Below are 27,991 nucleotides of genomic sequence, written 5' to 3'. Positions count from 1 at the left end.
ACATCATTGGATGAATGAAGACCGTCTGGGATTGATACATAATAAAATATGATTCAGCCTTTAAAAAGAAGGAAATCTTGTCATTTGTAACAACGTAGATGAACGTGGAATACATTATATTGAGTGAAATAAGCCAGGCCAAGTAAGACCAATAACACAGAATGTCACATATGTGGTATCTAAAAAATTGAATTCATAGATGTAGAGAGTAGATTGGTGGTACCAGGAGCTGGGGTGAGGGTGGGAGGTTGAGAACATGTTGGTCAAAAGATACAAAAGTGCAGATAGGAAGAATAAACTCAAGAGATCTAATGTACAACCTGGTGACTACTGTTAGTAATAATATATTGTACTCTTGGAAACAGCTGACAACAGATTTTAAGTGTTCTTATCACCAAGAATATGTATAAGAGGTAATGCATATATTAATTAACTGGATTTAGCTATTCCCTAATGTACATATACTCTAAAACGTCATGTTCTATACCATAAACATATATAATTGTAATTTGTCAATTACAAAGTACGTTTTTAAAAAGAAAACTAAGTGTTACAGAACTGATAGTCCATACTTAGCCATACTAAGAATGTGATTAAACATACTGAAGGTATGAGGCTCATGTTACACACTTCATAATAATACACAAATAGTAGTCATTTGTGAGTGCTGTGTGCTGTAACAGCATCACGTATGGGGGATACAACGATGAAAACCACTCTAGTCTTCACCATTGTCAAAACTGCGTTTTGAGAATCCTGTTTCTAATCTCTGGAGTTTAATCCTGAGACCTTTCCCCCCAGGTGTTAATCTCTCAGAATCATTTCCAATTTTCCTACTGTTAATCTGACAATATTGTCTTTGCATTTCTGAATAATACTAGCAGTTTCTTTCTGAATTTCCTTCCCCCTTCTTTCTTGTAGGTTGGATTTTAACATTTAAAACACTGTCTATAGTTTCATTCAGCAAGTTGTTTTGTCTGAGTCTACCTAACGATGAATAAAAATGTCTTTAAGGGTTTTTTATTTCTATCCCAACCTCTATTTGCATAGAAAAGGACAAATAAGATAATAAGTATGGGGAAGAAAAGAATACATTTCTTTGTTCTGGTTCTTGGATCAAGTATAAAGCATCTCACAGATGATATGGCTGTTCAAACCTTCTGCTGACTGTCATTTTTTTTTTCTTGTTGACTCTCCCAATTGGCTTACATCTGGGATAGGGAAGCAAATAATGAAGTTCTCCAATTTCTTTAAACCTGAATACTTCACTCATGCCTGGGGTCCCTTTTCATGAACAATTCTATTGCCTGACTGTATTCTGTACTGCATATTTTGTGTAGGATCCATTTCCCTTAAGTGCTCATGGTCTTGCTTTCAATGATTATTCTCATCCTTCTACAGACTTTCCTGCCCCCACCACAATATAAACATTTTCAGTTCTCTCTAGTTTTGGAAAAAGACACACTCCTTTTACTTTTCTTCCTGAGACATGTTTTTGGATATTGTCTCAATTCAAGCAGCTTTGCTTTGATGGAAAACTACGATCATGCATCGCGCTGGTAACTTTCTGAGAAATGCAACATTAGGCGATTTTGTCATTGTGTCAACATCACACAGTGTACTTACAAAAACTTAGACCAGGCGTCCCCAACCCCTGGGCCACTTCCGTGGCCCGTTAGGAACCAGGCCACAGAGCAGAAGGTGAGCAGTGGACAGTGAACCAAGCTTAGTCTGTATTTGCAGTCACTTCTCATTGCTCGCATTACTGCCTGAGCTCTGCCTCCTGTCAGACCAATGGCGGCATTAGATTCTCATAGGAGCACGACCGCTATTGTGAACTGCGCATTCGAGAGATCTAGGTTGTGTGCTCCTTATGAGAGCCTAATGCCTGATGGTCTGTTACTGTCTCCCATCACTCCCAAATGGGACCATCTAGTTGCAGGAAAACAAACTTTGGGCTCCCACTGATTCTACATTATGGTGAGTTGTATAATTATTTCATCGTATATTACAAAGTGAAAATAACAGAAAATAAAGTTCACAATAAATGTAATGTGCTTAAATCATCCTGACACCATCACTACCCTCTCCTCTGCCCCCACTGCGTGCATGGAAAAATTGTCTTCCACGAAACTGGTTCCTGGTGCTGAAAAGTTTGGGGACAGCTGACCTAGACAATATAGCCTACTGCACAGCTACACTATGTGATATAGCCTATTGCTCCTAGACTACAAACCTATACAGGATGTTGCTGTACTGAATACTGTAGGCAACTGTGGCACAATGTACATATTTATGTATCTACACATGTCTAAACATAGAAAACGTGTAGAAAATACAGTATGAAAGATTTATCCCAGGCATGGTGGCTCAAGCCTGTAATCCCAGCACTTTGGGAGGCCAAGGTGGGCATATCAGTTGAGCCCAGAAGTTAGAGACTTGCCTGGGCAACATATGAAACCCTGTCTCTACAAAAACAACAACAACAACAACAATAAAAGAAAGGAACTGGGTATGGTGGCATGCATCTGGAGTCCCAGCTACTCAGGAAGCTGATGAGGATCACCTGAGCTTGGGAGGTGGCAGCTGCAGTGAGCTGTGATTGCGCCACTGCACTCCAGCCTGGGTGACAGAGTGAGATCCTGTCTCAAAAAAATACCAATTAAGAAAAAAGTTAAAATTTAAAAAAAGTTTTTAAAAATGACACACTTACCATTTTACCATTAAAAAATGTTTATCATTTTACCATTAAAAAATGTATAAGAAACCATGAATGGAGCTTGTAGGACTGGAAGTTGCTCTGGGTGAATTAGAGAGTGGTGAGTGCATGTGAAGGCCTAGGACATTATTGTACACTACTGTAGATTTTATAAACACGGTACACTTAGGCTATACTAAATGTATTAAAACTATTTTTATTTTCTAATAATAAATTAACCTTAGCTGATGTAACTTTTTTACTTCATAAACTTTAATTTTTTAAAACATTTGTAATAAAACTCAGCGTAAAACACAAACACATTGTACAGCTGTACACAAATATTCTTTCTTTATATCGTTATTCTATAAGCTTTTTAACGTATTTTTACATTTTTAAAATGTTTTTGTTAAAAACATACACACATATTAGCCTAGGCTTACACAGTGTCTGGCTCATCGATATCACTGTCTTTCACCTCTATGTTTTGTCCCACTGGAAGGTCTTCAGGGACAATAACATCCATGGAGCTGTCATCTCCTATGATAACAATGCCTTCTTCTAGAATACCTCCTGAAGGATCTGCCTGAGGCTGTGTTACAGTTAATGTGTGTGTATATATGTGTGTGTGTGTGTGTGTGTATGTATATGTGTGTATATATACATGAAGTACACTGTAAAATAATGATAAAAAGTGTAGTATGGTAAATACTAGGTGATACAAATTTTTCAGCTCCATTGAATCTTATGGAACCACCATCATATATGGAGTGCATCATTGACCAAAACATCTTTATACAGCACATGACCATAAGAGTTAGTCTCCACTCCTCGGCACTTCATTGCTCATTCAATCCTCTACTCTTGTCAGCCTTGGGTTGGCTTTCACACACCCCTGAAATTCTCTCACTCTTGAAACCAAATGGCCTTTGGACTGCTAAATTTGGTAGACTCTTCTTAGTTGTTTTAAATATCTCTAATGTGCCCTTCAATTTATATCTGTAATGCAATTTTGTCCTCCAAACTCTTCCCAGAGTAATCTCAGCAAGCACGTTTGATCATTTAAGTGCTCATGAAATACCTTAAATGTTTCAAGGATAAAATTTAAGCTCCTCTGGCTAGTATAATGAGCCTTGGTTATCCAGCCCTTTCTTCATATCCTCTTTTCCTCTATTTCATATTAATGTGTGTACACCAGCTCAAATATGTCAAGCTGTCAATGCTTTGCATTTGTATGGACTTTTAACTTTGACTAGGGTACCCTTCTGCTGTTTATATGCCTGGTTAAATTCTATGTATTGCTGAGGACTCAGGTCAACTGTCACCTCTTTTGAGAAGTCTTTAATCCCCATCCCTCCCTCTAATCTGGGAAGGGACTGTTTCTCCTCTGGGCTTCCAAAGCATCTTGTGCGTATTTCTATCACATCATTCATTTCTGTGTATTTGTTTGTTTATTTGTTTAATTTTATGTCTCTTTCACTAGAGGACAGGAATTATGCTTTTCATGTTCTGTATCTCTAAATCAATCTGAGGACTTGTGCATATATAGCAGGCATGGTGCATTGGAGAATATGGCACAATTATTTAAGTAAATGAATCAAACAAAAGATGAGATTATTGGCTTCCAGTATCAATTGATGACTGGTTTTTATTATTACCGGATTCTAGAGGAATATCATAGGAAGAATTGGTTTGCCAATGTTACAGCTTATTAAGACAAGCTTCTGTCCTCAACTCCAACTTATTTTGTATATATGCTGCTGCTTAGTTAAATCTGCCCCAAAACTTACCATGGTTGGCTACTTAATAACTTACAGAAATTTTAGGCTGCTAGATAGCTTTTCGGTTTCTGTAGTTGTTATCTGCATATTGTTTAATCAAACATCTCTCATATTACGCCCCAGCATGAGCCTCTGCTCCAGAAACATGGTTTATTTGGATATGTGGTATATCACTTAGGATAACTAAGGTCAGCATCCTTATACTAAAACCCGTATCAGCAATGTTTTACAATGCTTAAAATGAAAGAAGTGCATTTCCCTATTGTGTTGAACTTTATTATGAGCTGGTTTAGACACACATGGTGGTTGCTCAAAATCACAGGAACCCAGATTATTTTCAGTGTGTTTCTTCCTTATCCCTAGATGTCTTACCAGAGCTAGCCAGTGACTTCAGCTCTAGCCATCACAGACAACTTCTGGACAGCAGGACAGAGGCAGGGCATAAGACAAACACGTCTCCTCTCTCAAATAAATCTTCCTGTAAGATCTACAGGACACTTTTACATTTCACTGGCTAAAATTGACAATGAAATGTTAAAAAGTGCTGTTCACTCTCATAAGATTCCTACTAACTGTGAGGTTTGGGGAAGTGACTTTATCTCTTTGAAAGTCATTTTCTTCATTTCTAAAACGTAATTAACATGCTCATCTCATAGAAATATTGTAAAGATAAGTGTGCATTTGAAACTCTAGTCCAGTGACAGGCACATAGCAGGCTTCCAATAATGATAGTTGCAGTTGTTAATGTAGATGAGATTACTGATTCAGAGATATCGTAGCTCCTGCAAGGTCTCATAACTAATGATGGTTAAGCCAGTATTCAAACTTAATCAGCCTCACTCTGAAACTTCCTCTCTTGTAAATACAGTGAAATATGGCAGGGATTTGGACTTCTATTTTCCAATTCAATCCTCTATATCATGAATCATGATATACTTTTGGTCTGAGTTTTCAGAACCACTGAAAATAGAGTTAAAATAGAAAGATTTAGTTTCTTTGCTTTGACTTATCCAAATAATTGCCTTGCTTTCACTTATTTTTGTGGAGACTTGGCTGAAATCAACAGCATTAATTGAGTGTGTAATTCTGGAACCATCTAAGAAGCTAAAATCATTTAAAATTAGTTGGGGTTTAGTAACTAGGTTGAACTTTGCCTTTGTCAGGCAGTTTCCAGCTGACTCACTGCAGCTGCAACAATTGACATCATTTTGTGCCTTTCATGCAAAGACTAATTTGGCAGGCAGCACTCCCAGTGGAGTGGGTTTCTGAGCCTCGGTGAATCTCAGCGTTGGAATGGACTTTAAAGGTCATGAAAGCTAAACCTTAATGTAATGATTGAATTGGCTTACATCAACCCCATCAAGAGGTTTTCTAACCTACACTTGGATAAGTCCAGTGACAAATAAATAGTGAAGATTTCCACATGGGCTGAATTGCATAACCAAATCTCTATTTGAATAGCTCTTACTTCCTTATATTGAACTGCAATCTGTACTCTTAACCTTCCTGCCACCAGTACTACTTCTATCCCTGGTACAAATATTCCTTTTTGGAACCTTACAACCTTTCAAATGTTTGAAGACCATGACCTTGCCTGGTCTTAGAGTTTTCTCACTGCTAAATACCTCCAGTTTCCTTTAACTTTTTCTCATTCAATATGCCTTTAATTTCTTTCACAATCCTGAGCTCACAGAGAAACCCATATGGCTTGGCTAGATTCTTCTTAAAGTGTTCATTCTCCTCTTATCCCAGGAATGAATGAAACCCTGCAGTGTAAATGGAGGGAATGACCTAATCAAACTCTCCTGGTGAAGTAAAAGGGAGTTGCTTGAAACATGATGGAGAACGGTGAAAGTTTAGGGGATCATCAGATTGTTGAGATTTTATTGGCCCTCCCTACAACAAAGCGAATGTGACAAAATAATTTCTTGCTGTAAAAAGCTCAAAGGCATAACAAAGTCATAGTACTCTTTAAGCACAAAGTAAGTTGGGTTACTTATTGTGATAGTTCAGACTCCATCAGCTTTATTTGTATGGTTCCTTTATTTTAGCGCTGAGTGATATCATTAAGATAAAAAGGATGAACGAATGGATGGATGAATAAATTGATGGACAAACTGCTCAGGAACAAATGTTAGTTATACTTCAATAGATACAGATTTAAAGGAAAACAAACCAAAGCTTTTTCTCTGAATCTGACAAAACTTCACGTTCTGTATGGAATTAAAATAGCAGTTTTGATTTATTCAATGATGTACATATGTAACCCTTTAGTAGCCTCATAAATCTTGTTCTGCTATTGGGAAAGAACATTACACTGATGTAAAACTTAATAACATTTTTGTCTGATACTAAATAACCGTGTGCTATTTGAAAAATATCACTTAGCATCTCCCTTATGAAATACTAAGGACAAAATACCTTCATTGTGTCACAAATATGTGGTCATTAAAATCACACATTTTAATTCATTCTATGGGGATTTATGCAGTGATTTTCATATTTTATTTAATGTTCTTAGCCGTGAAAATTCAGTGGGGAAAAACTTAGAGAAGGTGTATGTCCTCATAGAGCTTATATTTTATAACAAAATTTAAAATCAAACAGTTTTAAGAGCCTCGAAATACAAGGTACTTTTAAATGGTTGTGAATTTTTGATTTTTAAATTAATGTTGTTTCTTTGTGGTACATATTTTTAAACATTCCCAGTTTTAAAACTAGGTTCTAATACATTTAATGCAAAATTTAAAAATTACTTATAGTCTTTTTTTCCTACACAGAAGGAAAAAACAACTTATGTTAAAGTTTTTATTTCACCCTAGAGGTAGATATTTTTTCCCTTTGTTTTGCAGTTATTCTTAATGTTTGATTGCCACTGTTTACTAAAAATATTGTCTCTTTCTCAACCTCATATTGCTTCCAGAAAATATGCTAATGTGCTGAAAATGGATTGTATTTTACAGAGTTTTAGGGTAACATTGATTATGTCAGTCTTGTGGATGTGGAGGCCTAATATTGCCAAACTTGATTGATTTCTACTTAAAATCCTGGAAAAATTCTTATCAAAGAAGAGCCACAAAGAAGTGATTGTTTTTATTTTCTACTTGGTTGTCTGGAAATACTTTAGTATTCTAACGTATGGACCTTGTATGTTTCCCTTGTAAAAACAAAATTTTGTGTTTGGAAATAAAACTTTATTTTTATTCTTATTGAATTAAAAAAAATATTTACAACCTTCAGAGCTTTGAAGGCCCTTTACATAACAGTATATAACCTCCTTAAAGCTTGTCTAGTTCTGAAAATAATTCACTGGTCAGAGATATCCTGAAATGAAGATTAGAATTGGGATAAAGTATGTCTTAATTCTTACAATTTTTCTTTAACACAAATAAAAAGCATTAGTGCTGGTCTCTTACCATATGTGTCAGAATCATATTTTGTGATATATTAGCTTCTATGTTACTTCTAGGATTTTCTATTACTCAGAATTACGCTCCCTCTCATACCTTGAGGTTGATGAGGCAATTACTTCCTCAAGGAGTCTTCACAGGTTTTGTACACCTGAAGCCTCTTTTAAGAAAAAAGAAAATGGCCGGGTGCGGTGGCTCACGCCTGTAATCCCAGCACTTTGGGAGGCCGAGGTAGGCGGATCACCTGAGGTAGGGAGTTTGAGACAAGCTCAACCAACATGGAGACACCCTGTCTCTAGTAAAAATACAAAATTAGCCGGGCATTCTGGCGCATGCCTGTAATCCCAGCTACTTGGGAGGTTTAGGCAGGAGAATCGCTTGAACCTGTGAGGTGGAGGTTGCGGTGAGCCGAGATTGCGCCATTGCACTCCAGCCTGGGCAACAAGGGTGAAACTCTGTCTCAAAAACAAAAAAAAAAAAAAAAAGAAAAAAAGAAAATGGTACTTACCTTCAAAAGCTTAAGCCCTGAAGAATGCTGGGCATAAAGTTCACCCCATGAAATATATATATTTGGGGAAGACAGGGTCTCACTGTTGCCCACGTGGGAGTGCAGTGGTGCAATCACCGCTCACTGCAACCTCCAGCTCCACTTCCTGGGCTCAGGTGATCCTCCCACTTCGGCCTCCTGAGTAGCTGGGACTATAGTTACACACCACCACACCCAGCTAATTTTTTGTATTTTTAGTAGAGATGGGGTTTCACCATTTTGCCCAGGCTGGTCTCGAACTTCTGGGCTCAAGGGATCCACCTGCCTAGCCCTGCCAAAGTGTTGGGATTATGGGTTTAAGCCACCACGCCCAGCCTCAGAAACAATACATTAAAAAAAAAAAAAATACAAAATAAGTCAGAAAAAGTTTCCTTCCTGCCTACTTTCTTTCCAGATTAAATAAGACTTCCATTGCTCTGAGAAAAGCAGAGTGGGAGTAGATACAGTAAGGAGACTTAGTGAGGAGAGACTTACTTATATATTGAGGGGTGTGTGTGTGTGTGTGTGTGTGTGTGTGTGTATGTGTGTGCGCATGTGCACCAACACGGTCTTTGCCTTGTTCCTCTGCTATACACCAACAAATTGCCATAATAGATGTGGTCTTCTCATTTTTCCTTTGATGAGGAGTTAATAGAGATGGACACTTGGTATAACCCAGAGGGGCATGTCCGAGGAAGCCAGAATTTCAAATGTTTTCTGTGTCCAAGAAATATGTAGACATAGCTAAGACAAAGCACAATTCAAGAGACCTATCTTCAGAAATGTGGAAAATACATAACTAGCTTGGACAAGAAAATGAGTAAGGAAGTGTGGGACCAGAAACATATATCTGTCAGCAACTTGCATGTGTTGAAGTGTAAGTGCGGGATGGGATAATTGCTAGATTATCATCTACCTGACTTCAAGCTATATGAAAAGGCTACCACAACCAAAAGAGCATACTGGTACATACTGGTACAAAAACAGACACATAGACAATGGAAAACAATAGAGAACCCCCAATATAAAGCTGCCTACCTACAGTCATCTGATCTTTGACAAAGTCAAATGGGGAAAGGACTCCCTATTCAGTAAAAGGTACTGGGATAACTGGCTGGCCATATGGAGAAGAATAAAACTGGACACCTATTTTTCACTATGTACAAAAACTAACTCAAGATGAATTAAAGATTTAAATATAAGACCTCAAACTATAAGAATCCTAGAGAAAAACCTGGGAAACACCTCTGGATGTGGGCCTTAGGAAAAAAATCATGACTAAGTCCTCAAAAGCAATTGCAACAAAAACAAAAATTGATGAACGGGAATCTAATTAAACTAAAGAGTTACTGCACAACAAAAGAAACTATCAACAGAGTAAATGAACAACATACAGAATGGGAGAAAATATTCACAAACTATACATCTGAAAAACTATGGATATAGGTGGAGGCCATTATCCTAAATAAATTAATGTAGGAGTAGGAAACCAAATACTGCATGTTTTTACTTATATGTAGGAGCTAAAAATTGAGTGATCATGAATATGCAGAAGCCAACAATACTGGAGACTACCAGAGTGGGAAGAGAAGGAAGAGGGCATGGTTGAAAAACTAAATATTAAGTGCTGTGCTCACTACCTGGGTGACAGGATCGATCATACCCCAAACCTCAGCATCACGCAAATACCGAGGTAACAAGCCCGCATATGTAACCTCTGAATCTACAATAAATATTAAAATTATTTTTAAAAAGAAAAGATGAATAAAAAAGATAATAATAAAAAAATTGCTGAATATTTGGAATTGAATTTACCACACCTCAATATTTACAACATATAACCAAATGTTACATAGAGAGAAAGATATTGGCTTAAAAGTTTCCTGATGTGATGTCATTACACCAGAGGGACTGAGATAAATGAGCTGGGCATTCAACCACAAAATTAATGGAAAGAAACACAGAATAAATCCAAATAATGTAAAAGAAATGAAGAGTAAATATAATGTTAGACATTGAGAAAATAAGTAAAAATATACAAAGAAGCAAACAAAGAAAATTATTAATACAATTAAAACACATCTGCCAAAAATACTAATAAAATAGGTAAACATTTGAAAAACTGATCAAAGGGGAAAAAAGAGATATTATAAATAAAAATATTAGGAATGTGAAGAAGGACATGACCCCACAAACACTACAGATTAAAATAGATGACTGCATTATTTCGTCTAGATGAGTCTGAAGTCCATTAGTTTCAGGCATGTCCTATAGTGTGCTAGGAAGAAAAGTCGAGCTCCATTTTTAAAATGTAAAAAAATACAGAAAGTAATAGAGTTGAAGTATTTTCTAACTTTCACATCAAGGAATATGTATCTCCCTAGGGGTACATATTTGATGGATCACTACTGACCCAGCAAAAGATCACAGACGCCAGAATCTCTTTCGTGATGCTCCCCAGAATATAGTGAAAATTCTATAGCAGTTTGCTATAATGAACAGTAAAAAGGCATTCACAACAGCATCTTGGTAATTGTTATTTACAGTGCCTTCTTCCACCTAGAACAATCTCTTCAACCATACCTTCATATATCCTTGAATCTTGAGTACTACTTGTTATGTGAACTAAAGATTAAAAGTTATCAAAATTAAAAATTCAATTTCATATTAGATTATCATATAATTACAGTTATTAATCCAGTCTTTCTAGGTTTGATAGAGGCTTTCTCTGTTTTCAAACCTTAGCTGTTTCATTGTTTTAGATTAAACAAACAAACATTATTGTTGAAAAGGTTGAGGGGCATATAGGCCTGGCCTTTGAAAGTATAATAATCAGATTTTCTTTTTTCTTTTTTTTTTTTTTTTTTTACACATGAGAATGCATGTATTAATATAATTTAGAGGGAAACATAAGATTACATAATAATTTGCCTGAATGATGAATCGGATTTTAAAAAACAAGAAATATACCTATTGTAAGAGCAAATACACTACTTCAATATATATGTTTCCTTTTTTTTTTTGAGAAGGAATCTCACTCTGTTGCCCAGGCTGGAGTGCAGTGGCGCGATCTAGACTCACTTGCAACCTCCACCTCCCTAGTTCAAACCATTCTCCTGCCTCAGCCTCCTGAGTGGCTGGGATTACAGGTGTGAACTGCCACTCCTGGCTAATTTTTTAATTTTTTTTAGTAGAGATGGGATTTCACCATGTTGGCTAGGCTGGTCTCGAACTCCTGACTTCAGATGATCTGCCTGCCTCGACCTCCCACCGTGAGCCACCGTGCCCATCCTTTTTCCTGTTTTTTAATTAACAAGGGCAAAAAATAAAAATAAAAATAAAAATAACCAAAAATGTGCCCCCATAAATCAACAGTGTTTTCCTGTTAAAAATAAAGCCTCATTTCCTCAGCGTTAGTGAAACAAAGACTTTGAGAATATAATTGCTATTTCTTCAAAGTTAAAAGAACATTTGTTAAAAGAACAATTTTGATGCATTAAAATGTTATAATTCAGACTTTTTTATTAGTTAATTTCAGGGTAAGTGAAAATACAGCATCAGTTCCAAAATATTCAGACTAATGGAAGAAAAACAGACTAAATCAATAATTCATTAAATCAATACAAAATTAAGAGTCTGTTGTATGGTAAGGTAGGCAAGGGCACAAACTGGAATGTTAAGTAGTGGCCAGAAATGTATCAGAAAAGGAAAATTTTGAAAAATTATTATTATTATCAATAATTAGTTATGTATAGAGCTGATGTTTTTTTCTGAACATAAATTAATAGATTGCATTGTCTCTTTCATGCTTCTCAATACTATTCATAATTTCTCTTTTAATTTACTAAGTTTCCTGTGGTTTGTAAGAATAATTGTTTTGTTTTTCTCAAAAGCTAGGTAACTTGCTCTTCTGCAGTGGCTTGGGTACTAGAAGATTCCACTACATTATATAAGAAAAACCACAGGCAAATTTATTATTACAAGACCCAAATTGCAGTTTTACTTTATCAATTTTTGCATAATTTTGTTACAGCATCAATATCATTCTTGAAATAATTTTAGAGGACTATTAGAAAAGAGAAGAATTTGTTTTTTATTTTTAATAATTTTTATAATTTTTAACTTTTATGAGTACATAGTAGGTGTATATATTTGTGGGGTACATGAGATTTTTTTTTTTTTTTTTGGATGGAGTCTTACTCTGTTGCCCAGGCTGGAGTGCAGTGGTGTGATTTCTGCTTACTGCAAACTCTGCCTCCCAGGTTCAAGCAATTCTCTGCGTCAGCCTCCCAAGTAGCCGGGATTACATGCATCCGCCACCATGCCAGGCTAATTTTTGTATTTTTAGTAGAAACAGGGTTTCACCATGTTGGCCTGACTGGTCTCGAACTCCTGACCTTGTGATCCACCTGCCTTCGCCTCCCGAAGTGCTGGGATTACAGGCGTGAGCCACTGCACCTGGCCACATGAGATATTTTGATACAAGCATACAATGTGCAATAATCACGTCAGAATAAAGGGGGTATCCATCACCTTAAGCACTTACCCTTTCTTTGTGTTACAATTTAATTATGGTCTTATAGTTATTTTAAAATGTACAATAAATTATTGCTGGCCGTAGTCACCCTGATGCGCTAACAAATACTAAGTCTTTTTCTTTCTATCCAACTATATTTTTGTACCCCATGACCATCCCCGCTTCCACTCCTCCACTACCCTTCCCAGATTCTGGTAACCATCATTCCAACACAAACATGAATTACAATGTTCTAATGTAACTTTAGAAATGCTTTCCTTCTCAGTAATTTTGTGATGTGAACAAACATTATAAAAAGACTACTATTACTTTTTTCTAATATAATGTCCTATGGTAGAATTTCAAATATTATGTTAGATTCTTTTCACATTTATTTGGATAAAAATAAGGCATGTTAAGTAAGTGTAACTATCCCATTTTTAGATTGATGGTATACATTCTTTTTTTTTTTTTTTTCTTTTTTGAGATGGAGTCTCGCTCTGTCTCTGTGCAGGGGTGAGATCTCAGCTCATTGCAACCTCCACCTCCCGCGTTCAAACAACTCTCCTGCCTCAGCCTCCTGAGTAGCCGGGACTATAGGCCTGAGCCACCACACCTGGCTAAGTTTTTGTATTTTTCATAGAGACTGAGTTCCACCATGTTGGCCAGGCAGGTCTTAAACCCCTGACCTCATGATCCACCCGCCTTGGCCTCCCAAAGTGCTGGGATTACAGGCGTGAGCGACCACTCCCGGCGATTGTATACATTCTTGAGAAGGTCAGAACTATTTCTGCTCTTATAAAGACAATGACATTATATATACCTTCAGAGATAACAAGCACCCTCATGGGAGGTTATTTCAATGAATTTTTTTCCCTTCTCTTATTAGAGCACATTGCCAAAATGAACAAGAATTTAGAAAACAACAGCATTTTGCTGGTAGGATCATTTCTAGTGAAAAACAAACATATAACAACTGGATATACCCAGACTGCTGGGATTGGATATCTTATTAGTAATTTGCAACATTTGTGGACGATGAGATTTCCCTGATGTGGCATAATTTACACTGTAAAATATTTGCTTTTGTTTATTAGGAAATTTACATTGGGTTTTTCCAGCTCACTTTACCAAAACTATCTGGATTTTTCTGCCCAGGTCCACCCATATGACAAAAATAAATAGATTAGAGTAGTTTTTATTTCCTATAAAAGAATTGTGTAAGGAAATACTTTGGCAGACAGTATGGTGTAGTACAGATAATGTGGCTGAATCTCACCACAGTAACTGAAAGCTATGATATTGCAGGTGAAGATGTCAGCGAGACGACACAGGAATTCCTGTGATTCACTTCCCGTCTTCCCTAACGCAGGTATGATTCTGAAAGGAGGTGGATTCTGTCATTTCCATAAAATCATTTTTCCATTTCTATGTTTATCAATCCTAGTCTAGGTCAACAGAAAATACTATTTTTAGTGAGTTCTTCTATATTGCTGCAAAACAAAAAGAGAAATGTTATTTATCTTATAATACAAACACACTCATAAATTCCTATGCAATTTCTTTGTTAACAATAAATACTTAGATGGAAAATAGACATAATGAAATATTTGTATAGGATATATTAGGGTAAAATATACATTTCTGTGATATATGTGAAAGAAAAATTCACCAGCAAGGTTGTCTGTAGCTGGATTTTATATTTTATTGTAATTCCCATTGAAAACAAAGAAATAAACAATCCTATTGATAAAGTCCACTTTTATTCATTTATTGAACAAATATTCTGTAGTACTTGCTCTGTAAAAGTCAATATATTAACTCCTGTGACAGATACAGAGACAAATAATATTCTATAGGGCAGTTCTTATAGTGAAGGAATAAACGGATTGTATGTGCTATTGCTATGTTGGAGGTGTGTGCTGTGGAAATACAAAGGCAGAATATTTATTTCTCTCTGACATGTGATTTTCGGTCACTAAAGTGATGTTGGAGGTAAGAAGTAGAGAATGAGTTATATACGCTAGGTGAATAATCTTGGAAAAACCATTTTTATATAGAAGAACAGCTTCATTTTTTAAAAAGGCACTGAGTGTGAATATGCACAGTATATTTAGGGGATAACAAACAGGTGAGAGCTGTGTACTCCAGTGGAAAATCTCTACTGGGGCCATATTTTTTCCCGGGACCCTCTGTCTGTCTGACTTGTAGATAGAACTTTTTTTGTCAAAAAAAAAAAAAAAAAAGCCCTTAAAGATTGCTGAATTTTTCTGTTTCTGGCTCCTACCTTTAAATGAATGATACTATTATTTACGGGAAAGCACATCAATTAATTAACAGTCGTAAGGAATTAGGATATTTTATCAGGAAAAATACTAAAGAGAAAGCAACTTAAAAGATCAGTTAAAAATAGAACATTTTGATAACCACCATTTATTCGGACCCAATAGGCAGAAACTTATTACGGGATTCGATACGAATAATGTAAATGGGGCATGAAGGCTTCGGTGTGTATATATAGAATTGGAGATGCTTTCACTTTCCATTTGATGAAATTGAATGTCTCAGAATGGACTCTACATCTTTTTAATTCCATGATTTTCAGCAAGCAGAAGGACCATATCCTGTAATTTATGAAGATAGTTTATGATTATTTTTTATTAGCTCTCAGCTTTAGCAACCACTTTCTTCCCCCTCCCTCCCCAGCCATGTTGCTGCTGGTGATCCTTATAAGGGAAGCTGCTTTTCATTTTCATCTTCCTCAGCACAGCTGGTGCTTACACTACCCTAAACATTCATTGAGTCATTTCCTGCTGGTAAATGTCTATGTGTAGTCACGATTGTCACCTATGCGTGTGATACTAAACTGTCCTCTCTCTTTTTAAACCAAGATAGCATTTGTACCAGCCTCTAATCTTATGTACTACTTTCTCCCCTTTCAGAACCAAGCTGGCAATTCTCATCTTGAATAGCTTTAAAATTGCTCATAGCAATCAATGACAACTGAGGCATCACTAAAGAATTTCTTTTATCTCCAAGCTCCAATTTAGATCTGTCATTAAGCTTGAGTAAGCTTGAACTGTCAGAACATTTTCCCTCATCACATGCTCTAAGCACAAAAAGTCAACTTCAAAATCAAATTTGTTCTGTCTCTTATTCTACTTTGTAATGGTTTCATGTGAACAATAAACTTCACTGAAATAGTAGTGTCAATCTTTAGTAACTCAGAACACTATGGCTTCAAAAAGTAGTGAAATGCTGCCAAAACGCAAGCAGGATGTACGGTAAATCATTCACTCACATTCAGTTGCTCTTTGTTGTGCTTTAATATTGGGGGAAAGAGGACTTGACAGTGGGTATGGAGATGAGGAGTCTTTTTCCTCCTTTTAGAGGAAAGGTTGTGTCATCTTTTTGGCAAGTCACTTTACCTCCCTACGCCTTTGTTTCCATGCCTGTAACATGAGACAGTTTTATTACATGAATTCTAAGTCTCCGCCCATTCCTAATGTTGGCCTCTTAATAAATTCAACTTTTCATTGTGGGGTGTTATTCTTTTTCAAGAAATGGATTAGAAACGTTACCATACAGAGCTAGAAGTCATAAATTAATTAGGAAGCCCATAGTCCAAGTCTAGTTGTAAAAATGGCTTGGTTTCATCTTTTGGAACAAAATGATGTTTTGTTTGGGTTCTGCTGACAAACAGAAACTGTCTTTTAAAGATCACAGTTTCCATCTTGGAGATCTTTTCCACTGATAGATACTTCAGCCTCATCCACATATTTAAATGTACTTTGATCTTTCTTTGTTTTGCAAATTTCCTTTCCAAACAGTTTGTGTAAACATTAGAGGTGCCAACCTGAGACTAAAGACCACTAAAATCTGGCATGTGAAGTATTCAGCAGCTCAAATACGTTAGTTTACAGAGTCCATGTTCAAAACAAGTGATTGCTTTTTTACAATTTCTTATCAACTCCAAATTGAATTGTATTTCTTCTTTTATCTCTAAAGCAAATAAGAAGGTTGTTCATAATCACTTTTTAAATTTTATAAGTACTGCTGTGTTAATGTGAATTCTTTTCTCATCTATCTTCCTGTTAAAAGATGGCCTTAACAGAAATATAATTCAGGTCATTATTACCATGATGTATTAGAGTGAGAAGAAAATTGAGGATTTTTTTTTTTTTTCTTAGAGCTGGAGATCTCACTCTGTTGCCCAGGCTGGAGTGCGGTGGCACGAACATGGCTCACTGTAACTTCGACTTCCTGGGCTCCAGCAATTCTCCTGCCTCAGCCTCCCAAGTAGCTGGGACTACAGACACACACCACCACGTCCGGGTAATTTTTGTATTTTTTGTAGAGATGGGGTTTTGCCCTATTGCCCAAGCTAGTCTCGAACTCCTGAGCTCAAGTGACCTCCTCACCTTGACCTCTCAGTGTTCTGGGATTACAGGTGTGAGCCACCATGCCCAGCCTGGGTGATCTTTCAAATCCAGAAATCAAGATCTTAATACAAATATTCTAGCAGATGGCGAGTCAAGTCGAGGGTACCATTCTGTGATTTTTTTTTCTTTGCTTTTCATTGTCAGATCTTGTTCGTGACAGTTCTGTACTTTAGCCCAGAATCTGTTGGTATACTTGAAGCTTTCTCATCACTCATCCTTTACTGATATAACTCTTAGCCTGACTAATGTATTAATGTTAAAATCTGACGGGAATTTTTACAATCTTTGCCACATTTCCTTGCTCCTAATCAAAATGTGTGTTGTTCTTTAGAGAGTCATTTGTTAATAGCTAACAATCTTTATTTATTTTATTTTATTCTATTTTATTTATTTATTTTTTATTATACTTTAAGTTCTGAGATACATGTGCAGAACGTGCAGGTTTGTTACATACGTATACATGTGTTGTGGTGGTTTGTTGCACCCATCAACCCATCATCTACATTAGGTATTTCTCCTAATGCTATTCCTCCAATAATCCCACACCCCCCGATAGGCCCCGATGTGTGATGTTCCCCTCCCTGTGTCCATGTGTTCTCATTGTTCAACTCCCACTTATGAGTGAGAACATGGGTGTTTGGTTTTCTGTTCCTGTGTTAGTTTGCTGAGAATGATGGCTTCCAGCTTCATCCATATCCCTGCAAAGGACATGAACTTATCCTTTTTTATGGCTGCATAGTATTCCATGGTATATATGTGCCACATTTTGTTTATCCAGTCTACACTGATGGGCATTTGGGTTGCTTCATCATCTTTGCCATTGTGAACAGTGCTGCAATAAACATATGTGTGGTTGTATCTTTATAACAGAATGACTTATAATCCTTTGGGTATATACCCAGTAATGGAATTACTGGGTCAAATGGTATTTCTGGTTCAAGATCCTTGAAGAATCGCCACACTATCTTCCACAATGGTTGAACTAGCTTACACTCCCACCAACAGTGTAAAAGCATTCCTATTTCTCCACATCCTCTCCAGCATCTATTGTTTCCTGACTTTTTAATGATCACCAATACTTAAAAATGGATTTTGTGCTGGAAATATTTTCAAATTCAGCTTTAGTTATACTAAGGCAGGCATACTTTTCTATATTATATGCAAATGAGAATTACTTGCATATAATACTATACATTATATATTAACTCTGAGAAGTTCTTTGTAAGATATGAATGGCATTAATATTAGTATTAGTATTGCTTTTCAATGAATTACTACTGCTCTAGTTTATTTGCATATTCATATATAGCTCTCAAACTAGAGAAACAAGAATTCGATGACACAGAACAAATCTTTGTAAAGAAAATTTAAATTTGGGGGAAAAAAACACAATGTTTATCTACATGGGAAATTTCTGAAATGTATGTTATTATAAAAGTTAATTTCCCTTCTGAATAAATGATATGTGATTTTCATATTATCATGCTAGTTTGAACAGCTGTAAAGAAGTGCTTAGATAAAAATAAAAAAAGGTTTCGGATCCAAATTTTGCTTTCAAATTAACAGGTGCAAAAGATTCCAGGATATGCACTTCTGTTTGAAGAAAGCGTTTAGCTTGGGATACATAGACTGGCTATGATTGAAATGCATTTATTGATAGTAAAAACTTTTACAAACAAGGTTTTTACATATATTAGAAAGCGGGAAAAACTTAGCCACCTTACTGAGCAATATTAGTAATTGCGAGGAGCAAGTCACTGGACAAATAACCCACACCACAGGTGGTTTAGGTGCTGTCAAAGTAGAACCTCCCATTTCTATGTCTTTGAGTGTGTTTTAGAGAAGTGCTGATTGTCAAGGAGAATTAAACTTTAGTGAATGTTCTTTGTCTTTCCTGTGTAGAGACAGGAAACACAACCATTTGGGGTACGTAAAACATTTGGAGTTTAAAGATACAACTTCCCTGTTGAATTTGACTATTGATTATTGGCTTGTGTAAAATGGTAAAAGTACTGTATTTGTAATTTGTTACTAAGAATCATTGTTTAGACCATATAATAACACAATACAACAGTATAATAATAGTATTTCCATTATATAGTACAATGAAATACATTTAAAATACAATTTGTAAAATGAATTAGAAATCTTTCAAATATTTAAATGTTTGATCCTACGATCATCTATAAATGCTTACATTTTATGATAATTTAAGGTCTCTTTAAAAGTTTATAGATAATACAAAACTTTGATTTCATTTGGCTGCCTTTTTGTGCTTTGTTTCTTGAAACTTAGCAAAAGATGATCAAGAAGAGCATGAAAAAAATCCCCTGAATCCATTGGCTTTCTTTCCTATACTGACAACAGTTTACATGTGTGAGGTAATGCTCTTTTGCCTGTGTTGCCTTGCTTTGCTTCTGCTTGCTTGGCACCATTCTTAAACAATTTATTTATTCATTCATTTTCTCATTCACATATTTATTGTTTCAACAAATGTTTATTGATTCTGCTATGTGTCAGCTTCTATGCTCGACTTTAGGGATACAGAGATGAGTAAGGCAGATATGAAACCAGGCTCTCATGGACTTTCTGGTTTTTGGAAAAGAGAGATGACTAAATAATTAAGTTTCAGTGTATGTGAGAGATGCAGTGAGAGAGGATTATGCTATGCTGTGAAAGTACCTAATCAAGTTTGGAGGTTTTGGGAAAAGCTTTAGTTTCTGTTCACATACTCAAATTATAAATTATTTAATCCTCAGTTGCTATTTGGTTAGAACATTTCTGACTTTATTGGCTTCCCATGGTTGCTGTAACAAATTACCACAGATTTAGTCACTTGAAACAGAAATGTATTCTTTTATAGATTTGGAGACCAGAATCTCAAAGTGGGTTTCTTTGGGACAAAATGAAGGTATTGGCAAGGCCACTTTCCTTAGGGAGGTTCTCTGGGAAAATGTGATCCTTTACCTTTTCCATTTCTAGAGATGCATGCCTCAACCCAGGTCCCCTTCTTTCATCTGCAAAGTCAGCAGCACCCTCACATCATCTCCTGTAATAAACTCCCTCTGTCTCCTCCGTATAAGGTCACTGAGGGTTACATTATGGTCCATGATATAAGGTAAGTAATTGCCCCTCCTCGAGATCCTTAATTAAATCACATCTGCAACATTCCTTTAGCCATGTAAGAAAACATCCAAACATTCCAGAGATTAGGATGTAAATATTTTGAGGTGTTATTATGTAGCTGACCATAGTGATCCATCAAAAATTAGTGTCTATAAATAGTTATCTGAATATGTAACCTAAGAGAGTTCTTGTATATGATATGAACAAATATTTTATATTCATTTTTGGAAAAGAAGTTCAAAATTTCTTTATGAGGTACTAAATCTTTATAGTAAAGTTATAAAATCATATTTTATAATATTGTAAACTGTTTTGTATGAAACTCAAGAAAACCAGGCTACATTCATTTAACTATTAGAAGGGTAGTGATAGCATGCGGACAGGATCAAATCTTTGAGATTTCTACTTGTCTCATACAGCAGTTGCAGCCCCCCTTGACCATCTCAACTTGAGTCCCATGTACACAGATATCATTTCACAAAAGGAAAAAGAATAATTACTGATTTGGCTCTGAAATGCTTATGTGTCCATCCCTCCAGAGAACAAACCTGTACTTCATATGTGTCATGAGGGCTACCTTGCCCTAAATAATGTGTGGGCCTCACTATCCTGTCTCTTAGTTCCTTTTTCCTGAACTCTTCCTCCAGAGTTGTGGGTGTTTCTCTTCCAAGAAGAAAAGAAACCTATTAGCCACAAGGAATTCTAAGGGGAGGAGTATTTCACGAGAGACAGGAATGTGTTTGCCTGGGTCTAGCTGTCATTATGATTCATTTATTCTTCCCAACAGAAATTCCATCTTCTGGTACAATAGCCTATTCTTATTAATTCCATTTGACTATTGTTCTGTTCTTCCTTCAACCCTAGAGGAAGAATGGAGTGAGGTTATGGGGACAGAAGGTCTTGAGGTATTTCAAAAGATATATTATATGGGTCAAACTGATGAACACCTTGAGATAAAAGTAGAATATACAAGACTGAAGGCAAAATCACACAAAGCGACTCAAGTTTTTGAACAGTAGCCAATAGCATAAAAATAGAGTGAAGATAATATCTGAAGAAAGGGAGATGAGTGAACAAATAATTACTAAATGCCTGTTATGTTTCAAAATATTTGCTGGGTACATGCCCTTTGATGGCTCTGTTTGTGTAGTGAATTCTCTTTCTGTAGAAAGAACTAAGGCTGAGAAAAGTTAACTGATTTTCCAAGGTAGCTCATGTAGTGTATGGCTATGCTTGTACTTAAAGTCTGGTTTGTCTGAATCCACAATCTATTGGTTTTTGATATTCCCGGTCTTCTCCAGGACGCCTGAGTTTGTTGTTTCATCACAGAATTACATGAAAGAGACTGGAAAGATAACTCTTCAAATGTCAAATCATTGTCCTATAAAAAATTTTGCCACAGCTGTTGAAATATGGCCTCAGGGTTTATGATAGAATTTGAACCCACCCCATGGAAAATTCATCTTGACTTTGCTTTTTTTCCTTTCCCTGCTGAGTTCCTAATAGAAAATGAATGTCTATTGCTTTTCTCTTGATATTCATGGCACTGCTCCTCTCTATCCATAGGATTATCTTATATAAGTAATAATTCTTTCAAATTTTGGGTGGATTTTAGAAGGACTTGCTCCAACAGGGTTCACTCTTCTAACTAACACAACCTCTGAGTAGGTTTCAATTCAATTAGTTTGGCTAGTGCTAACATGTGATCAGCTATTAATGAGTGGTCTGAAGATTTTTTTTTTTTTAAACTGAAAGGGCGATTCTGTCATTCACTTCCTGAAAATTAGAAAAGCTCTTCTGATTTCATTTGCATGTTGAGATTTTCTATTATGACTTGTATTCAATTTAGCACACTCAAATATGAAGCAAATCTATTCATTTAATCTGCTGCCTGAGCCAGTATCTCTGCAGCAAGAGATATCCTACCTTCGTGTGTGCATGTGCTTGAGAGCAATTGTTTGGCTGTAGCTCTTATTAATATAAATCAACATCTACAAAGAAAGCCTCCTCTATTCCTGAAATTCATATTGATATAAATAGAAAAGTAATGGATTTCAAAATGGGTCCAATAGGTTTGAGCTTCTAGAATTATCCCAAGAGTATGGACAGGATTGAAATATTTCAAGGTGTTTTGGAGAGGGCTGTTGAAAAAGTATTTTCATGTTTGCTGAGTGCCTCTGAGCTGGCAGATTCATACTAATAATGGCAGAAGCCAGGAATAGTTATAATACGCTTAATTAACTCAGCTTATTTAATGCCATGGTCCAGATGAACTCTAGATAGGGAGACATAATACATATAGCTCATTAAAAAATAATTTGGACTTTTCTAATCTATATTTGCATAAAGTTCAGGTCCTTGTCCTGAAGGTATTAATTATTTTTCTAATATTATTGTTGAATAATAGATGCCCATGAAAAAATGGTAATTAGAGAAATGCTGGCTAACATAATTCAATTTCACATAACATGCTCATGCCAATTATGCCAGGAAGTTTCTTTGTCTTGAGGAAATACCCTTTTAAAAGAGAGTTATAGTAAAAAAAAAAAAAAAAAAAAAAAAAAAGTGTAAATGAGATCCTGGCTGAGAGCTGTTAAAAATAAAACAATAAACAAAATTAACCTATTTGTCTCTGTTTATATGAATTAGAAAGGTATTTGCTAGACACTTTGGGCTTCCATCAGAAACAGGTTATTTTTGCTTTGATCATATTTTAGAACTCATTTTCTTAAGGATACTATGTGTTATTTTGAGAAAATGTATGCAGAGAATTAAAAGAATCTGATTAACTGTTATATTTGATGAGATCTTTTATGACACACTTCTTGAATTTTATGGTGAGTTGCTAGCAGCGAACAATTCTAGAAATCAACATTCTAGCAAAGAAGCTATAATAGCATCCTAAATAAGAAGAGCAAGTTTAACTGAATGTACTACTGAAATGTTTTCTTCTAATTTCAAGCATGGTGTTTGTTTTTATGCGTACTCTTTTTTTATATGCATATAATGGATCTATTTTGTGGAGAGGCACAGGTCAGTGGCTCCATCATCCAATATCCTTCATGTGTATAAACAAAATAAGGAAAGATGAAAAGGTAGGCAGGGAATAGATTGCAAAGTTGTAGGGTTAGAGAAGCCAATGTTTAACATTCATCCCCATGTTCTGCTGGGGCTTTTCTCAATTCTACATCTTAATTCATATCTTGTTTTTTTTTTTTAAATTTATATGAAAAAACCTATATAGACTAAGCTCAAAAATGACAAACAATAGTTTTCTGTATCTTCTTTAATTTCTACTGTGGAAATTGTAGCCCCTCTCAAAGTTCCACCAATTATTTTGGGACCTCTGTGTAACTTTTAAAATTTTCCTTTTTGCTCTCATTGTTGGTCCATACTTCTCAAGTAATGTATGCTGCTAAAATAATCAATGTCCACACAATCCTTCAAAGGAACTCTAAGGCTGCTGATATTGTCATAGTCTCTGGATAAAAATCACTGAAACTGAGTAATGTCAATATTCTATTGAACTGAAGCTGCTTTGCTGCACCAAAACTAAAGTTATTGTTGAAGCTGAGGAATCGCCATGTGGCCGTTCGGCTCTATGCTTAGGGGAAGAGAAGCCCTTTCTCCCACCTTTGTGGTGTGCTTGGATATATATGTCCCAGATACAAGCAACCAGAGTAGCCACTTCATATTGGACTTCATGGTCGCAATATCTCATGGAGATTTTGGTGAAAACAGCTTTCATTTTCTCTGGAAGTCAATTTTCCTACAATACAAATGTGAGGCCATGAAACTCACATAAAGCACCTATTGATAACTGCCTCCTCTTTCTAAATTGGTATCATTCTCAAATTGAGCTTGCATGCCTCATTCTTTTGGATAAACTGCTTTCAAGGTGGACATGTCAATGAAATAAATTCCTGGTGAGGTCAACCCATTGGCTCTCTAGGGAGTTACAGTAGCATCTGAATCTTTGAGCATGGTTTACAGCTAAGCTGGGAACAAGCTTCTCCTTTCCCTCCTAATATCTACTTTGTGTGTCATACCACTGATTTACTGGACTAGATCTAATAGTTTTCCAGTTCCACTTAATTATTGTTATTGTTATCAAGAAATGGAGTTAAGTCATGTTAAAAATGGGATATTTGAGTGCATCCTTTTAAAATTTATTGTGTGCATGTTATTTAGAAGCCCCACACTTTAGCTTGGAGATTTCTACCATCTATAGTTTAGGCAGAGTAGCCACACCCAAACGACTTCCAGAAAGTGCCAGATATGAAATGCACAAAGCAGTGTGTGGTTGTCTGAGAGTTAACACTGTAACAAGGTTCAAGAGAATGTCTCGATTTGAGTGCTAAGACAGAGGTACAAAGAAAATATCTAAGGTCAAAGCTGTGTGTACCTAAAGTCATGAAAATAGGGAGTAAAGAGTTAGGGGTACCATTCTGACTAATATGAGACTTCTGAGACAAGCAGGGAGGTTGTTGTCCATAAAGCTCAGATAAGCACCTAATCAATGTGGCAAAGGGTACTTATTAATAGCAACAGATAGGATTTTTGCTGGACAGTGACACATATGAGACTGTCAATAGTGATGAATATGAGCCAATGCATGTCCAGCACAGAGGGAGGCTTCAGATGAGGTCTCCCTGGCAACAATCAAAAGGAGGTTCTTTATCTGGAATACTGAAGGCTGTTTTGGTTTTTTGCTTTTTTCCTTTAATACAAACTTAGCTGATGAAAGTTTATTGGAACCTTTAAAAACTAATTTTTATGCATCCTTAGAGGAGAGACAAATCAACCTCAGGTTAAGTACATGCATAGTCCACACCCAGAGATCAAATCTAGTTATGTAATCATGGAAATAGTACTCAACAAATGGGGCTTTTAGAAGGTGAAATTTTCAGGATGGAAGTCTTCCTGGCCACTTTCATCAAAGAAAACATAAGGCAAACAATAACCTTACTGCAGTTGAAAATTTATACCACATTTTATAGGTAGCATCTTCTTGTCTGTATCTAACCCCCACCCCCGAAAAAAATAGCACCTCTACTTTTTGTACACTGTGTGGCAGTACTAGAAATATTTCAAAACTTGCTTGAAAAATAAAACTTGTGTAAAAATATCCGCTGCATGCCAAGTATTGTGAAAATACTATAAAAATAGAAAAAAATGCAGAAGATACTTTGTAAAATATATCTGTGCTCACACTTTTAACTTTGGAGGCTGACAGATTGTATTATCCAAAGATGACCAGAGATCTCCCATCCTATGTACTCTTCTGCAGTGTGACATTGCCACTCTCTCATCAAGACATAGAGTTTATTTCTCTATTCCTTGACTCTGAGCAGGCTTTGTGACTACTTTGACCAACTGTATATATGGCAGAAGTGGTTCTGTCCATAGCTAGTGGTCAAGGGATATCTTTTCAACCCCGTATAGGAGTTAATCTAGGAGAAGTGAAAGAAGAACTTCTTAAAACATTTTGGCTTCCATCATGGGCATTTTTAAGGCAGAAAATATTAATCAGTTGAAGTCTTGAGAGTTACAGATCAAATACTGGTTGGGAAAAGTATGTTAGAGAATCATCTTATTTCATTTGTGTTTTGGTTTGAACTTTTTTATGACTAGTAGCTTAATGTACTTATTTTGATTTACATTAATGAACTAAGAGGGAACTTTAACGTACCTGAGAGAGATGATATTATCTTATTAAGTGACATTTTTTCTCTTACGCTAAGTACTGTTTTAAAATATTGACTCATGATGGGGGAAAAGTTATACTTAACAAAATATTAGCAGTAAGATGAAAGAGTTGGAACAGATTAATATGGTTCTGAAGGTTAAAAGTTCCGAGCTGTTATCCTGGTTAGATTCTAAAGAAAAATTGACTTGTAAATGCTGCCCAGCAGAAACACATACATTTTCTTTACACTTTCCCATTGCATTATTAAGTTACTTCCAAATAAGAAGTAAACATGTTTAGATTTCCACTTATCATGGGAGTTCATTGTAGGTTTACAGGAGAAGAGGGAAAGTACAAGAAGCTGCTTCAGTAATCAAATCCCGGGTCCTCAAGGAGTTCTTTGTGTCTCCCCAGAAATTTTCAGTTGTCTCATTGTAGGCAAATGCCCATTGTTGCCTTTACTAATCACTCGATTGTTCCACTTGTTTCTCTGCTTTTACTTGTGGCTACTTTTTGCTTTTCTATTTTTACCTCCTGGCTTCTTCTTATTCATGGTGTGCACTTTCTCATGGCTCTTATTTATTTATTTCTGCAAATCTTTTAAATCCTTCCACTATCTAATCCTTCTCTAATTGGTTTGGATAGTCACTATCAATTTTAATATGACCTTTTAAGTTCAGAATACTCAAGTGAAGACACCATTTACTCTGCTGGCCAACTGGCAACTTCTGGCCAGCAGAAGACAATGGGTATGGAAGAAACTCAGGGTTATGGTCAGCTCTCCACTATGCAATTCATTGTTAGGCATTCTCAGGTGGTATATTATGACTGTAAAAAGTGATAACTGAATATATGTTTATTATTTCATAGTAGGAGGGAAAAAGAACCCTTAAAGAGGTGAAATTCTGATGCCACAAGATCTTCCTTCTTCTGCTTTGGTTAGAATCTGGCTACTCTTACCTGGAGGCCTTGAATGGTGTCTGCATGTGTACCACTTAAATGAATGTACGCAGGTTATTGAAATTAATATACATTTAATATGTATATTGGGTCTTTAAATTTCTTAGCTTCTCTTGTGTGTAAGTCCTCATTATTAAGAATATCGTTGGGGAGTTATCTCTTGAGGTAGAATAAAATTTTTAATGATTTATTGGTACTCCTGAAGGCAAAAATCTTCTTGTTCCAGTACTTGGCCCATCTATTGTAAAAGTTGACATTCTCTCATTCTTTTGCCTCATCAGGTATATGGAAATGAAGGACAGCATTAACACTGGCATATTTTCATTATTGACACATTTAGTACCATCTGGAGAGCTGACTCTGGCAGGTTCTATAAGACTGACTTACCAGTCATTTTACACATCTGGAGGGAGCTCTAGGAAGTAATCACTGATTGAAAAGGAGTAAGTGGCAAATTGCCTGGGATATCGTTTAAGAGAGTAGAGGAAGATTCAAGCTTAGTTTATTTTCTTCAGTCTGTTTTATTTAATATCAAGAGAATATATAACATGTATACTGGGTATATGTGTAATGTTTCCTTTTCACCTGGAAACTGTACCTACCACCTGTCTCTGAGTTTATTCAGACACCAAATCTGTTGTATGCTAGATTCTGGGGTTAGAAAGATGAATAAGAAGTCATCTTAATAAGGTAAGAATAGTCTATAAAACCATAGTCTATAAAACCAAAGACAGATGTAAAGCAATAAGTGCGTTAATGCACTACAGCTGTTATGATAAAGGTCTACACAGAATGTAGTGGAGGCATAAAATACAGAGTGAGAAAGGTACTCTAGGTCATTTA

General features: G+C 35.9%; 2 long non-coding RNA genes across 3 annotated transcripts in view; one reads left to right on the top strand and one right to left on the bottom strand.

Annotated features, from left to right (window-relative positions):
- LOC105477896 (uncharacterized) overlaps positions 1-19,752 on the top strand; it is a 165,018-nt gene extending 145,266 nt beyond the window's left edge. The window contains exons 5-6 of one of the 2 annotated variants that reach the window (XR_011625973.1): positions 14,240-14,303; positions 19,669-19,752. This is a non-coding gene — a long non-coding RNA (uncharacterized lncRNA). Of the gene's footprint in view, positions 1-7,442; positions 7,765-14,239; positions 14,304-19,668 lie in introns of those variants that run through there. The other variant, XR_011625974.1, reaches the window with a different exon arrangement.
- Positions 15,349-27,991, bottom strand: part of LOC139364324 (uncharacterized) — a 50,879-nt gene continuing 38,236 nt past the window's right edge. Inside the window, exon 4 of the long non-coding RNA XR_011625976.1 lies at positions 15,349-15,555. This is a non-coding gene — a long non-coding RNA (uncharacterized lncRNA). The remainder of the gene's footprint in view (positions 15,556-27,991) is intronic.

The sequence above is a fragment of the Macaca nemestrina genome, chromosome 7 (genome assembly GCF_043159975.1).
Source record: "Macaca nemestrina isolate mMacNem1 chromosome 7, mMacNem.hap1, whole genome shotgun sequence".
NCBI lineage: Eukaryota > Metazoa > Chordata > Mammalia > Primates > Cercopithecidae > Macaca > Macaca nemestrina.
This window is presented reverse-complemented; position numbering and strand designations above follow the sequence as displayed.